This window comes from Vicugna pacos, chromosome 31, assembly GCF_048564905.1.
Source record: "Vicugna pacos chromosome 31, VicPac4, whole genome shotgun sequence".
Classification (NCBI taxonomy): domain Eukaryota; kingdom Metazoa; phylum Chordata; class Mammalia; order Artiodactyla; family Camelidae; genus Vicugna; species Vicugna pacos.
The window spans coordinates 8,306,294-8,320,520 of NC_133017.1; the positions used below are offsets into that span (position 1 = coordinate 8,306,294).

The 14,227-nt window shown below is 44.0% G+C and overlaps 1 long non-coding RNA gene across 1 annotated transcript; it reads right to left on the reverse strand.

Moving 5' to 3' along the window:
- Nucleotides 1-2,442: 2,442 nt before the first annotated feature.
- LOC140690659 (uncharacterized) lies at nucleotides 2,443-10,833 on the reverse strand. The gene is made up of 3 exons (XR_012065929.1): nucleotides 10,291-10,833; nucleotides 2,853-3,012; nucleotides 2,443-2,460 (listed from the first exon to the last, which is right to left on the reverse strand). It is a non-coding gene; the product is annotated as an uncharacterized lncRNA (long non-coding RNA).
- Nucleotides 10,834-14,227: the final 3,394 nt, after the last annotated feature.

The window sequence follows — 14,227 nt, forward strand, 5'->3', positions numbered from 1 at the left end:
GTTGCTCCGGGAACCAAGCACCCGCAGGTGTTGTTGCTCAGAACTACCTTGGGAAGAGTACACATTCCCGTTTTACACGCTGGGAATCAGGGAGGCAGGATCTCTGCCTTAGCTTCACTGTCCCAAGTGTTGGGCTGGCAGGGAGCGGGAGGTAAAATGTCAGAGCCCCAGAAGGAGCAGACTGCCTGAGTGTTGGTGCATAGTCCCCATCCCTCCTGAGTAAACCACACCCCAACCTTCGGGAATAATCAAGGGCTCACAGTAGGCCCCTGTGTGTGGGAGAGCTGCCCTCAGTTCCAGTGAACAGCTTGCTAGGTAGGTAGAAGTGTTACCTAGTCCAAATTCATCCTCCTCAGTGCAGGACAGGCCAGTAAGTTGGGAGACCAGTTGTTGGGGCATGGAATAGATAGTTTCTGTAGACCTAGATGGCAAACTAATGTCCTGGGAAACCATCTCCCCAGGTCAGAATTCAGGCTCCTTTCCTATGTGCTTGGTTTTTGCAAATTTCTTGGTGTAGGAATTCCTTCTTGTTAGGATCCTTTGTTCTTGCAGCTATCTGCCTGGGTCAGATCCCTGTAAACCTCCAACAAAACAAACGTTATTTTCTATTCTGCAACTTGTTATCTTTATATGATTGGAAAAGTGTTAAATACCCTTAAAGATCAAAGCCTTCAGAATAGGCTCTTCTGTATATTTTAGGCTCTAGGCAACATTGTTTTACAATCAAGATGAAGCCTTGGAGACAGAGCACAGGGTTAAAGTCAAAGGAACAGATCTAATATGGAGTCAGATTTGTTCTTTTCTATTACCGGGGCAGAAGCCACTTGAGGATTGAAATCCCTTTAAGTTAAAAATAAGTAAAACTTTAAAGGAATTTACATACATTGGTGGGAATTTGCATAGCATACCTGGAAAAGCAAACAAAGAATTGTAAACAGTGGTATCTCCAGGGAGGCGTGTAAGAACAGAGGATGAGGGAAAACTTCTTTCACTTGTGTATTTTATGCTCTGTTTGAATTTTTTTAACCATATGCATATATTTCTTTTTCAGTAAAAATAAAAGTATAATGGAGCAAAGGAGTAACTAGCTCAGCAAATACAGCAGCCATGGACTCACTGAGTCATCACTTTTGATTTAAGCCAGGAAGCATTGATTGTCTCTCTCCTATGTGCCCAGTGCTGTTTTAAGACTACTTTTATATTTTTTTTTATTACAATAATAACATGCTATCCCTCACCCCTGCCCAGGGCTGGTGGAAAACCAACTGAGTTTTTATTGAGTTGTTTTCCAAGGAGTAGAGATGAGTTATAAACAGAACACATCTTCAGGGCAAAACAGGCGGAGTGCTTTTCCAGCAGGCCAGATAGCGATGACCGGTTTTCAACAGAGGCGCACAGAGTCTGAGAGAGATTGCCTCCAGGACCCTACAGAAAGCTGCCCAAAGTGCCTTCTCCATGGCACTACTGAAATAGGAAAGAACAAATCTGGCTCCTTATTAGATCTGTTCCTTTGAATTTAACCCTGTACCCTTTTTCTTAGGCTTAGTCTTGTTGTTTCTGCACCTTTTGTGAAACAATGGTGCCTAGAGCCTGAAATATACAGGAGACACTATTCTCAAGGCTCTGACTTTGAAGGATATTAACACTTTTCCATTCGTATAAAGATAACAAGATACAGAATAGAAAATAACATTTGTTTGTTGGAGATTTACACGGATCTGACCCAGGTGAAGAGCTGCAAGAACCAAGGATTCTAACAAATAAGAATTCATACACCAAGTTTGCAACAACCAAGCATTCCCGCTTCCCCTTTTTAATATAAGAAGAGCCTGAATTCTGACTTGGGGTGATGGTTCTCCAGGACATTGGTCTCCCATCTTCTCAGCTGGCTTTACAAATTAAAGCTGCTATTTCTTGCCCCAAAACCTGGTCTCCTGATGTGTTGGCCTGTAATGCACGAGTAGAACAAGCCTGGACTCGGAAACACAAACATACATTGAAAGTATGCATTTTGTATATTAAATGACCTGCTACCACTCGCCTTCCTGACGTTTTCTTCTCTTGACCACTCCTACTATATTTATGAAAAACCTGTCATGTGGACACATTTCCATCTCTAGCCACTACCCTTCCAGGTAAGAACTGATGCCAAGAAGGCAATGGAAGTTGCTAGAAGGTATTACCTGGCCAAAAAAGAGCAGAAGTGGGTTCTGGCTGATGTTCAGAAGCAGGCCGGGGCACCTGACAAGATGTCATAAGTACGGATAGACAGTTGGGCACCAAAGGAGAAGCTTCTAAACTTCCATGAGGGACTTGTTGGATAGGAAGGAAAAGTCCCAGACTATAGCTCTGATCCCACCACGAGCTTCCTGGGCGAGGCTGGGCAAGTCATTTAAATTCTCTAGGCCCGTGCTGTCCAACATGGGACCCACAAGCCACATGCAGGATTATGATGTTATTCTGTAGCCAGACAGAATTATAAATAAACATTTTATTGCAAAGGGACAGCAGGTATAATATTTAAAAACATTTTTGGTTATCTTGCCCTAACAAGTTATTTTTGTATGTCTTGCTTTCGGAGGTTTTTAATGCCTGTGACTAATGTTTGCCTTACAGTGATGTATTTTGAAATTATAAGTTACTGGACACAGTACCCTCATATCACAGTTGAAAACAACTGAACCACATAAGCAAGATGGTCTGACTTAGTAGTTATGAGCAGGGGCTCTGGGGCCAGCCTTCATAAGTATAAATTCTCACTCTCCCTCCAGGGGGTTCTGTGTTAATCTTGGACAAATTATTGTTTGTTGTTGTCGTTGTCGTTGTTATTATTTGTGCCTCTTTTTCCTTACCTTTCAAATAGCGAGGAATATGTAGACTTTATCCCCTAATGTGTTGGCAGGATTAAATGAATAAACGTCTGTGCTGCCCACTTCCCTGGGTTTCAGCATTCTCCAGGCAATCAGTGCCAAACTCAGTGTTATCCTCCACTGTCTTCGTCAGTCTGGGATGCTGTAACAAATTACCGTGGGTCGGGTGGCTTAAACAACCAGCATATTCCTTACGGTTTGGAGGCTGAGGCTTTCAAGGTCAATGTATCTGGGAGAGGATTACCAGCTCGAAGATGGCTGTCTTCCCACTATCTTCATGGGCCAGAGAGCAGAGAGAAGCAAGCACTCTGGGGCCCTGTATAAGAACACTAATACCATTCATGAGGGCTCTACACTCATGACCTCATTTTATCCTACTAATCACCTCCCAAAGGCCCCGCCTCCCAATACCATCACCCTGGGAGTTGGGGTTTCGACATATGGATTTTGAGGGGATGCAAACATTCAGTCCACACATCGGCTAACTCTCCCCAACATGCAGTCATCAAACCTATAGCTAATTTCAAAATAATGTTTATATCTCTCTGCCCATTTCCATTCCTACATCCACTAACACTGAAGCCCTGTTACATTTTATTCCTTATTTTTCTGGTAGAGATTTAATTGATTCCTCTAACTCCAAGGCTCCGCTCGCTCCAGTCTGCTTGACAGCCCTGCCAGGTAGGTCTTCCTTAAAACACCTTCCCACTTCACCTGGTTGTTTTTTAGAGGTAAATGTCAGAATTCTATCCACACCCCATCCTAGACCATTAATTCCTTACACTACCGCTCACTATGTTATTTCCCTATTACCACTGTAACAAATTTCCATAAGCTTAATAGCTTAAACTAGCACAGAATTATCAGCTTATGGCTGTGGAGGTCAGTGATGCAACACAGTTCTCCTTGGGCTAAATTCAAGGTACCAGCAGGGTTTCTTCTTTCTAGAGGGTCTAGAAGAGAATGTTTCCTTGTTTTTTTTTTTTTTTCCAGTTTACAGAGGTCACCCACCTTCCATAGTGTGTGCCCATCAACTTCCTCCATTTTCATGGCCAGCAGCCTTTCTGAGCATTGCTCCATGGCTACACCTCCCTCTGATTTTAAACTCAGCTGGGAAATATACTCCATTTTAAGGAACACTGTGATTACATTCGGCCCACCTGGACAATCCAGGCTACTCACCCTATTGTCTTATCTCACGATCCCCTTGTCCCATCCCACTCAGGCAGTATGTATGTGGCTGTGACATTCACCTTGTGTAACATTTCCTCTCATGAGCAATTTATGGTTCAAGGCACTTATAAGTGACTGGTTTTTTTTCCTTATCTTTCTACATTCAGTATGTCTGGTGAGATTATATGAATCCTATTTATTTGTGCCCCTGCACTAATCTTTAATAATGTACTATGGATTTAAAAGGCTAACTAATAGACAATTTAGGAAACAGAAATCCTCTAAGATTTTTGTTCTAAAATATCTGTCATCCTTTTTGCCATGTACAGTAACATGTCACAGGTGGCTATTCTGTGGCTGGGGAGGGACATGATTCTGCCATCACACTCCCCTCTTTCTCACCAATGTGCTGATCACCTAACCAAGTATCTATGCTCCCCGCTTCACTCAATTCCTCCTCCTTTCCACTGACTATCCTGTTCCTACTGCTTCCTTCATTCACCACATCAGGATTTCATGACCACATTCTTCTCTAAATGAAATGGGTATCTTGCATCTAATGTCTGACAGCTGTTCTTATTGTATATGCACACACTGACCTACACATAACCCCGTCCATCTCTTTATTTTCCTAGAATCTTCCAGAGGAATCAGTTCCATGATGATGATGATGATGATACTGACAATGACGACAGGGGACTCTCAAGGATTTGATAAAGAGGGAATCAATAAAGGGAGGGAATCATTGCAAAGTTACCCCAGAAACAGGCTTAAAAGTAAATAACTGCTATAGTGTTTAATGAAATTGACTAATATTTAACTATTTTTAAAACTTGATATCACTGAATTTAAAATTTTAACGGGAATTTTCGTTCATCACTAACCAAGATTCAACTCTAGGACCAAAATCTGAGGATTTCTGTCTTCTAAAAAATTGTCCACTAGCCTTTTAAACACATGATCCTTTTAAAAAGCTTAGTACTGTGCTGAAAATAAGCAGGATTCATATAATCTCACGAAACACAGTGAATGTGGAAAGACTAAGGAAGAAAAAAGGCCATTCTTAACGTCTTGAACTTTACGTTGCTCACAGGAGAAAATGTTAGCCAAGGTGAGTGTCACATCAACATGACCACTAAGGGAGATGGGGAAGCTGATCTGCCTTATCAGACATTTATGCTGATTTGTTAGATGCCAGAACAGTTTCCTCATTGGATTTGCTTCTAATAAGTATGGAAGAATTTAGATTCTACCAAAAGCAGGCTAAACATTTTCCCCTGCTGTCAGGTCTCTGGACTGAATGTCCCCACAAGAAGGACATGATTATCTTTCATAGGGAAGTCTTCCTGAGAAGCAACAGGCTTTTCCAAGGCAGAAATGTACGGCCCCCCATGGAAGGCTGGAGGAGGGCTAGAGGGGACACAGGAAAAACAGCAGGAGTGAGTTCAGATACTGCTGCTCAGGTCACCAAAGACAGCGTTACTATCTCTAAGGATATGACATTCTCCCAAAAGTTCTATGAGTGAAGGAGCCTGTGAACACTAAGCAGGTTGTTAAGACACAGCAGCACATAATTTGCGTGACAACACAATTAGAGTATGATTTGATATTTGGAAAATAATTAGCCCATTGTTCTTTGAAACTGCAGCAGTTGCAATAGAAATAAAAAAGACTGAGCCATCTTGGAGACAACAATCAATAAACAATTCTAAATCTGTAGGATTCCTTGACAATATGCAAGCAATGAGCAAGATGTGTGCTGCAGATACCTCTTGCTGCAGGGCTCACTCCTGCAAAGCATAGAATTAATTTCTCAGCAGACAGAGGGAACCAAGTCAAGATTCCTAATCTTTTGAAATTTACTATATGGCTGGAAAGATCAGAGAAGTACATACAGCCAAATGTGAATAAAGGTAATCAAATAATATCAAATGTGATTGGAGCACAGACGAAAGAGAAATTCCTTTCATCTGGGATCTAGAGAGACTTCTTCAGAAAATGTGGCTTTGGAGATGGCCAAAGACATGTGTGGAATTTTGGCAGAACAGGATGTAAGGTATTTAAAAACTGATTCCAAAATTCATATAAAAATTCAAAGGATCCCAAATATTCAAAACAACTTTGAACAAGAAAAACAAAGCTGGAAGACTTACACTATCTGATTTTCAGACACTTTTTTATAAAGCTACAGTAATCAGAAAGTATGGTGTTGGTGTAAAACAGGAAAATAGAATAATGGAACACAATAGAATGTTCAGAACTAAACCAAAACTTATATAGACAATTGATTCTCAAAAAGCATGCAGTGGAGAAAGGATCTTTTCAACATGTAGTGCTGGAACAATTAGATAGTGATAGGCAAAAAAAATAAATGAACTTTGATCCACACCTCACAAAATATACAATATTTAACTTAAAATGGATCATAGATCTTAATAGGAAATCTAAAACTATAAAACAGTGAGGAGAAAAAGCATAGGCTGAAGCTTTATGACCTTGGGTTTGGCAAATATTTCTTTGTTATGACACCAAAAGTATAATGTATTTTAAAAAGTAACTGGTAGAGTGAACTTTATCAACATGAAGACTCTTCAAAGTTCTTCTAAACACTGCTAAGCAAATGAAAAGACAAGCCATAGACAGAAGCTATTTGCAGATCATATATCTGATAAAGGTCTCTCTTTGTATCTGATCCAGAATAAAGAGGTCTCAAAATTCAATAATAATGCAAACACCTGAATGAATGAATGAGGCCAGGAAACACACTTCAGTAAAGATATCCAGATGGATAATAAGCAGATGAAAAGATGCTAATTAAAGATGTCATTAGTCATTAGATAAATGCTTTTAAATACCACAGTGAGATACTAGTTCACATACATACTAGAATGAATACGATTAGAAAGACCGACCTTACAAATTGCTGGCAAGGAAGTAGAGCAACCAGAACTGATACACACCACGAGGAATTTATAATAGTACAACCATTTTGAAAAAGTCTTTAACACTTTCTTTAAGAAATTTAAACACCTATCTACCATATAACCCAGACATTCCTCATCTGGTGCTTTAGAAAAGAAAAGCATATATCCATACAAAGACTTGTAACCAAATATTCACTGAAAATTTATTTATAATAGCTCAAGTTGTAAATAACCCATGCATCCATCAAGAAGTAAATGCAGAAAGAAATGATGATCTATCCAAACACTGCTCACAATAAACTATTCAGTAAAACTCAGCACTAAACAATACTCTGCTATAAGACAAATAAGTTATTAATACAGCAACACAGAAGACTCTCAAAATAATTACACTGAATGAAGGAAGTCAGACAACATAGAGTAGATACTGCATGAATCCATTCATATAAGGATCTTGAAAATACAAACCAATATGTTGTGATAGAAAGCAGATCAATGGTTTCCAGGGGAAGAAATGGGGAGGGAGGGAGGGAGGGACAACAAAAGGCAGAAGAGAAGCTTTGGGGTGATGGGTATGTTCACTGTCTTGAGTGTGGTCATGGTTTCTTGGGGATATACTTACATCAAAACGTATTAAGCTGTACACTTCAAACGTGTGAAAATTATTTTGCCAAGTATACCTCAAATCTGTTTTTAAAAAAAAGGCACTTTAGTCCTGATCCACCTCAGCGCCTTATTAGAGTGACATGATCAGTCCCTCACCCTGTCTGCCTAACGGGAAGGTAGAAAACCTCTCATGGAAGATAACATATGCATTTTTCATTTGCAATGTCTACCATGTAATAAAGAATTTCTTGACATGCAACATGTCCAGACTGTATGACAGATAATATGAGTATAAGAAGCATTAGACAAAGGATGCAAACCCCCAGGTGATGTAGGAATCAGAGTTACCAATAAAGGCTATAAAATATTTTTAATATATTCAAGAAAATAAGGAAATGTTGGGAGAATAGATGACAGGGTAAAGACTTTCACCAGGGAAATATACTGGAATGTATTTTTAAGAAAAATCAAACAGATACTCTAGAACTGAAGCTTTCAGCTCTGGAAACAGGTAAACAGAGCTAATTAGGATCCCTTTTAAGAAAACTTTCAGTAATGCTGGGTAAAATACAACAACAAAGTAACACAGAGCTAACTATGGAGAGAGAAGTTCCCAGGTGACAATACAAAGAGGACACTTAAAGCCCAGAGTGGTCACCTTGTGAGCTGATGCCACTGAACCCTGGAGGGAAGTGGTTTTCATCTGCACATAAATAGGGATACAATGTCCATTTAGGAAAATGGGTCCATACCAGATGTAGAGGACTCTTCCTCTATATCTATATAGTCAGAGACAGAGATGTAAAGTGGCAGCAGAGGTCACAGTGACACAGGGCCCTGGGTCAAGGAGTGTGAGCACCTCTGCAAGCTGGGAAAGGTAGGAAGACTAATCCCTCCCAAAAGCCTCAGTGTGGAACTTAGCCTTGGCCACTCGTTGGTTATAGCCCACTGACATTGACTTTGCACTTCTGCACCCTAGAACAGTGAGAAGATGAATGTGTATTGCTTTAAGCCACTGAGTCTGTGGTCCTTTGTTACAACAGCAATAGGAAAGGAACTCAAGAACCAACATGAACATGAACCACAGGCTGCCTGCTGTGCTGGCAGGAAGTCCTTTGACTCTGATCCTGGGGGAGTGTCCTGTCTTCTTGCAGCATCCACAAACTACCTCATGCTAACTTGGCAGCTTGCAGAGGGTTAAATCTTAACCCTGCAGAGTTCTTGATATTTAGTTAATAAAAATGATGCTGTCATCATGGGTATTTTTCCATCTTTTAAATACCCTTCAGTCTTTTAATAAAGCTACTTCTAATTAAGAGACCGTGTAAATAGTTTTCAATCTTCATAATAAATAACTGTGATTTTATCTGGTTACTTAAATTATGAATAACAATATTCACATTTGTAAAAGTTATTAAAATCAACATTGTTTAATGAAAATATCATTTCTTTTCGCACGAACATATATTAACTACAAGAAATGTTCCATGCTTTGTTCTACGATTTACTGTTAGAGCCTTAAAGAATAATATTTTTCTCAAAAGATATTACGGCGAAGGGATTTCTTTTGGTGGAACAGTTCCGGAATCAAATCTGGTGCATGGCTCAGGCCACTGGGAACATAGAGATGATAGAAATTAGGAGGCATTATAAACACAGAATCATTTTTAAAGGAATTAAAAAAACTGGATGTGTGAAAACAAAGAATCAGAGAATATTCTGGTGAAATAAATGTATTTATCAGCTTAAGCAAGACACAGGGTGAATAAATCTAAAATGAAAAAATCACCCACAGATTAGCAGCGAGTCATGCATGCAGTGTGAATGATCAAAACCAAGTTGTCTCCAAACCAGTGTGCAGGCTTGATGCCTTCATGAATCAAATCTGTGTGGCACCAGGCCACCTAGAATACATGTTGATGTGGTATACATAAGCCCTTCACCATCCCAAATCAAAGCCCACACACGAGCCACAAGACCATCACCTACACATTTGCAAAACACACAGTATGGTGAATAGCACTTTTCTTGTTCAGTAGCCGGTGGCAGGGAACTGTGAGCAGAGATACAGGGACACAGAGACACCTCCCCTCACTCAGCTGATAAACTTCCGTGCATTCCTGGGGACAGGATTGTCATAAAATGCACCATGGATTGATCCTCCTCCTAGGAAAGGAACCGTAAGGCTGTTCTTAGGTGTGAGCAAGGGTGGGTGGAGGATCTCAGAAGAGTTGTTTCAGCACAACCAATAGAATTGTAGGCCACCGTGACCACAAAAGACAAGTCCCCTGCCATCCCGGTAGGCACTTGGGCTCCTGACAAAAGCTGGGCTCAGTAAAGGGTTGAGTAGAAGGCACAGACCTGAGGGGTGCCCCAGCAGTAGGCAGGAGGTAGGGCCTGGTTTATACTGCTCTGGGTGTATCCCAGCCTCATCCGAATACGAAATCAGAAATTTGCAAAACAGCAGAGCTGGGGTGTATCATCTACTCTAGACTCCTCACCTTACAGTTAAAATGGTAACAACCCTGACAGGCAAAGCAACGTGCTAAAGGCAGAGCGTGGAAGTGGCAGCGCCAGATGAAATGCAGCGTGCAACCCCCGTTCAAGGCCACTGACACTGAGGACGGGGCCAAGGATTCCAACGAGGAGAATAAGACAGTGTAAATACTTTGTTCCCCCCAAAACCCCAAATGTTTATTAAAGGCACAAAAACTCACCTTAACTAGCTCTCTTCTGAGGGGGCTCTCTTCTGCTTCTTCGTTTTTCTGTCTGTCTCCATTTCCCTCTCTCAGACACAAACACATACAGTTTTGTGAAAGGGGACTTCCTGCCATACAAAGACAGACTTCACATCTTCAGAAAGATACCTGACAAAGCCCGTTTCTCAATTCAAGTCTTTGTGTGAGTTCTGGGCAACTGGCTTATTTTCTAGAACAATCGGTAGTTACAAAATCAGGAGATCATCTTCCCCAAAGGAAGAGTTCTGGTCCGTGTTGATGAAGTTGGGGATGTCACATTTCATGAGTCTGTTCGGCTCCTCCTCTGGCCACCTGCTGCATCTGATGACTTCCTGTAGCTGAGTATCACTGTAAAGGGCTATGGTAGGGATACCAGGTTTGGCCTTGTCCAAGTGGTCCACTTCATTGATGTAGCAGTGAAAGAGGGGCCTAGATTCGTCATTGCGCTGCCAGAGAACACCTTGGGCAGCAGCAGTCTTCCAAAGTCTGACACAAAGCTGTTCAGTCTGAATCTCTTCTCGGGAGACTCTGCATTGCAATAAAGAAAACCAAAATAAAATATCGTTCACACTGTAGCTCGGTGACCTGAAGAATCATAGTTTTTGCCATCTACTGAGAGCAAATCCCTGCACAGAGCATGCTGATAAACACGGGAAGTGAAAGACATCTCTTCTGAACACATACAATTAAACCCAAGGCAAAAGTCTCAAGTGAGGGCCCTTGGACCATCCTGAAAAGACATCGTTCCCTGAAAATCCTCAATATGGGTGCCTCGCACACCAGTGTTTCTCAGTGGGCCACTCAGATCTCTTCATCAGAATTAGTTAAAGTGCTTCTTAAAATGCAGTATTCTGGGGTGCACACCCTCAGAGTCTCCAGAGGTAGGGACCGGTAGTCTGTATTTCCATAGCCACCAGGATCACTAAACATGCTCAGGTTGAGCACCGCGGTCTACATCAGGTCACCTGAGCATCGACAATGCTGTCTCACGGGGTGGGGGGGTGCCATGTGTGTCAGGGTGCTGTCCTACCCACGTGTCTACCCTGATTCTCAGAACTGACAGTGCTGCCCCATTGAGCACGATATACCACCATTTCACAATGCATACGCAGGGCGCCCGACTGACAGATACAATCAGTGATAGGAGAGGGGACAAAACTCAGCTTCCTGATCCCTTGTTTCACTTACTGTGGGACGAGTGATCAATTCAAGGGTAATAAATCGGTGAATGAGTGAACACATGACTCTCGTTAGTCCCACGAGTGCCTGGAAGAGCAAGCCTGGGCACTCTGAGAACCATAACAGCCCATCTACTTAATTGTCATCCTCCACAGATCTATGTAAAGTTTACTTCCACCCAGGCAGTGACTCCAGAAAGGCAAGAATCATGTATGAACACACTCTCAAATCCAGAACAGAATCTGACAACAATTAGGCTCTGGAGTCTGTGTTTAGTGAGTGTGGAAGCTCAGTGATTCCAACTCTTACACCTTGCCTTCCCATCCCACCCCTCACGATATGGCCCTTATGACCAGTTCTCCCGGGGCTGGGGCCATGGTACTCATTTATAGGACTGGAAGAATCTGATCATATAAACCATCCCCCAGATTATCATCAAGAGTCACCTGCATTTCAGGGATCAGTAATCCCAGAAGATTTGCAGTTCAGGCAGCTGAGGGATTTTTATATCAGCTCTGTCTTCTACTGTGACTGCCTGGGTGACATCAGACAAGGAATTCTGAAAAGCCAGAACTTTTTCTTTCAGGAATAATCTAATTAACAAATCTCGTTGACCACTCAACAAATGTGATGTGAAGATCAATTTACACAGGAGTACAACATTCACTAGGTCGTGGATTTAGAATCAGAGAAAAATCATTTGAGAAAGATTGACAGAATGTAGCTTTAATGCGAATTTAAGTATTCTTACCTTTCAGTAAATCATCTTCCCCTACTTATCATTTCACTCATGTTTAAAAGATGTTTGAGAACAGGGATGAGTGTGCCAGCAATCTGTGACCCAATAACCTAAAATGTCACCTAGGAAAAAGAGGGGAGTAACACATTTTTAAAAAGCATGGTGAGGATTGCGGGGCCACAGCCAACTCCAGACTAAGAAGCTGTGAGTAATAGCTTTCCTGCCTGCCTGGGGCATCAGCTGATGTGAAAATCCACCCAGAAAACTCACTGTCCAGCAGCTCTTCCGTAACACAGGCTACACATTCTCAGAATTAAGAATAGCGTCCAGTAACCACTTCGTTGAAGAATAAAGACAAAGGAGAAAAAGAGAGTTCTGCCCCTCCCCAGGGGAAAGCCCAGACCTTGGGCTGCATTCACTGCGCCCACCTCCCAGGAGAAGAATAAACTGGAGAAGGGAGTTCTGTGAAACTGGGGCAGCAAAGGTTGAGATGGGAACAAATTAACCAGCTGGCCAGGGACAGCCCCCTCTGTCGCTGCCTTGGAGGCTGCCTCAACCCCGTCAGCCCATCCTGCCCACCTCCGGTGGCTAAGCTGTCAGGGAAACTGCTTTGCGACCTGGGGCAACAGAGGCTGCCCTCAGGCCAAGCTGCGGAAGAGATGGGAGCTAAACCACCAGCTCCCAAGCAGCAGGCTCCATACCCCCGCCAACACACCGATGCCCCCGCACCCTACTGCAACCCCGGGGAAATATGACCCGGAGAAGTGTGACCTGGGAATGAGGGGCAGCAGAGGCCACCCCCAGTCAGGCCTCCAGAGAGATGGGAGCTTATCCTCCAGCTCGCCAGGGGCAGCGCCCTGTCCTCTCCACCCCCTGATCTCACCGCACCCACCTCCCAGGAGCAACCAGACCGGGTGTGGGGTGTCAGGCGAATCTTGCGCGGGAGAGGCCGTCCCCAGGCCAGGTCAGGGGAGAGGAGAAGAAGTGGCCCCATTAGGCGGGGCAGCCGGCCGTCGCAGCTGCCTCTGCCCCTCGACCGCATCGAGCCCGTCTCCCAGGAGCAAGCTGACCTGGAGACGGGCATCCGGCTTCTTGGGCAGCAGAGGATGCCCCAGGATTGGCCGCGGGGAAGAGGAGAGCAAATTGATAGGCTCCGCGCTGCATGTCTTCTACCCCCGCCTTCGCCACCCACGCACTTTAAAGGCACCGCCCAGGGCGCCCCTCCCCCAGCAGGCTGAGTGGGACAGGTGTGTCTGGTGATCTGGGTCAGAAGAGGCCACTCCCACACCAGGCCATCAGGGAGACGGGAGCCAATCCACCAGCTCCCCAAGGCAGCCCCTACCCCCGCAGCAGCCACCACTCTTGCCCCTGACTTCAAAGTGGCCTCCTCTAGGGAGCAGGCTGACCTGGAGATGAAAGTCCGGCGAACTTGGGACAACAGGGACCGACCCCAGGGCAAACCATGGGGGGAAGTGGGAGCAAATGGACAAGCTCCATGGGAAAACCTGCCGCTGCTGCCACCACCCCCAATGTACCAAGTCCAACTCCCGGGGTCAGACCGACTAGGATACACGTGTCTCGTAACCCAAGGCAACAGCAGCCGCCCCCAGGACAAGCCGCGGGGAAGATGGGAACAAATAGGCCCACTCCCCCGCTGCAGGCTCCCGACAACCGCCACCCCTACACCCTTATTACCCTGCCTCCCGCCCGCAGCAGGCAAAGTGGGACAGGGGTGTCCCGGGACCTGGCGCAGCAGAGGCCGCCTTCAAGCCACGCAGTGCAGACAGGGAGCTAATCCACAAGCTCCTCCAGGGCAGCCTCCCTATGGCCTCAACTACCACCTTACCGGCCCCCTGACCGCACCGCACCCATCTCCCAGGAGCAAGCTCACCTGGAGTCGGATCTCAGGCAAATCTCCGGCGGCAGAGGTCGCCCCCAGGCCAGGCCGCGGGGGAGAGAAGAAATGGAGAAGCTCCCTGGAACACATCCCCTCCCCCT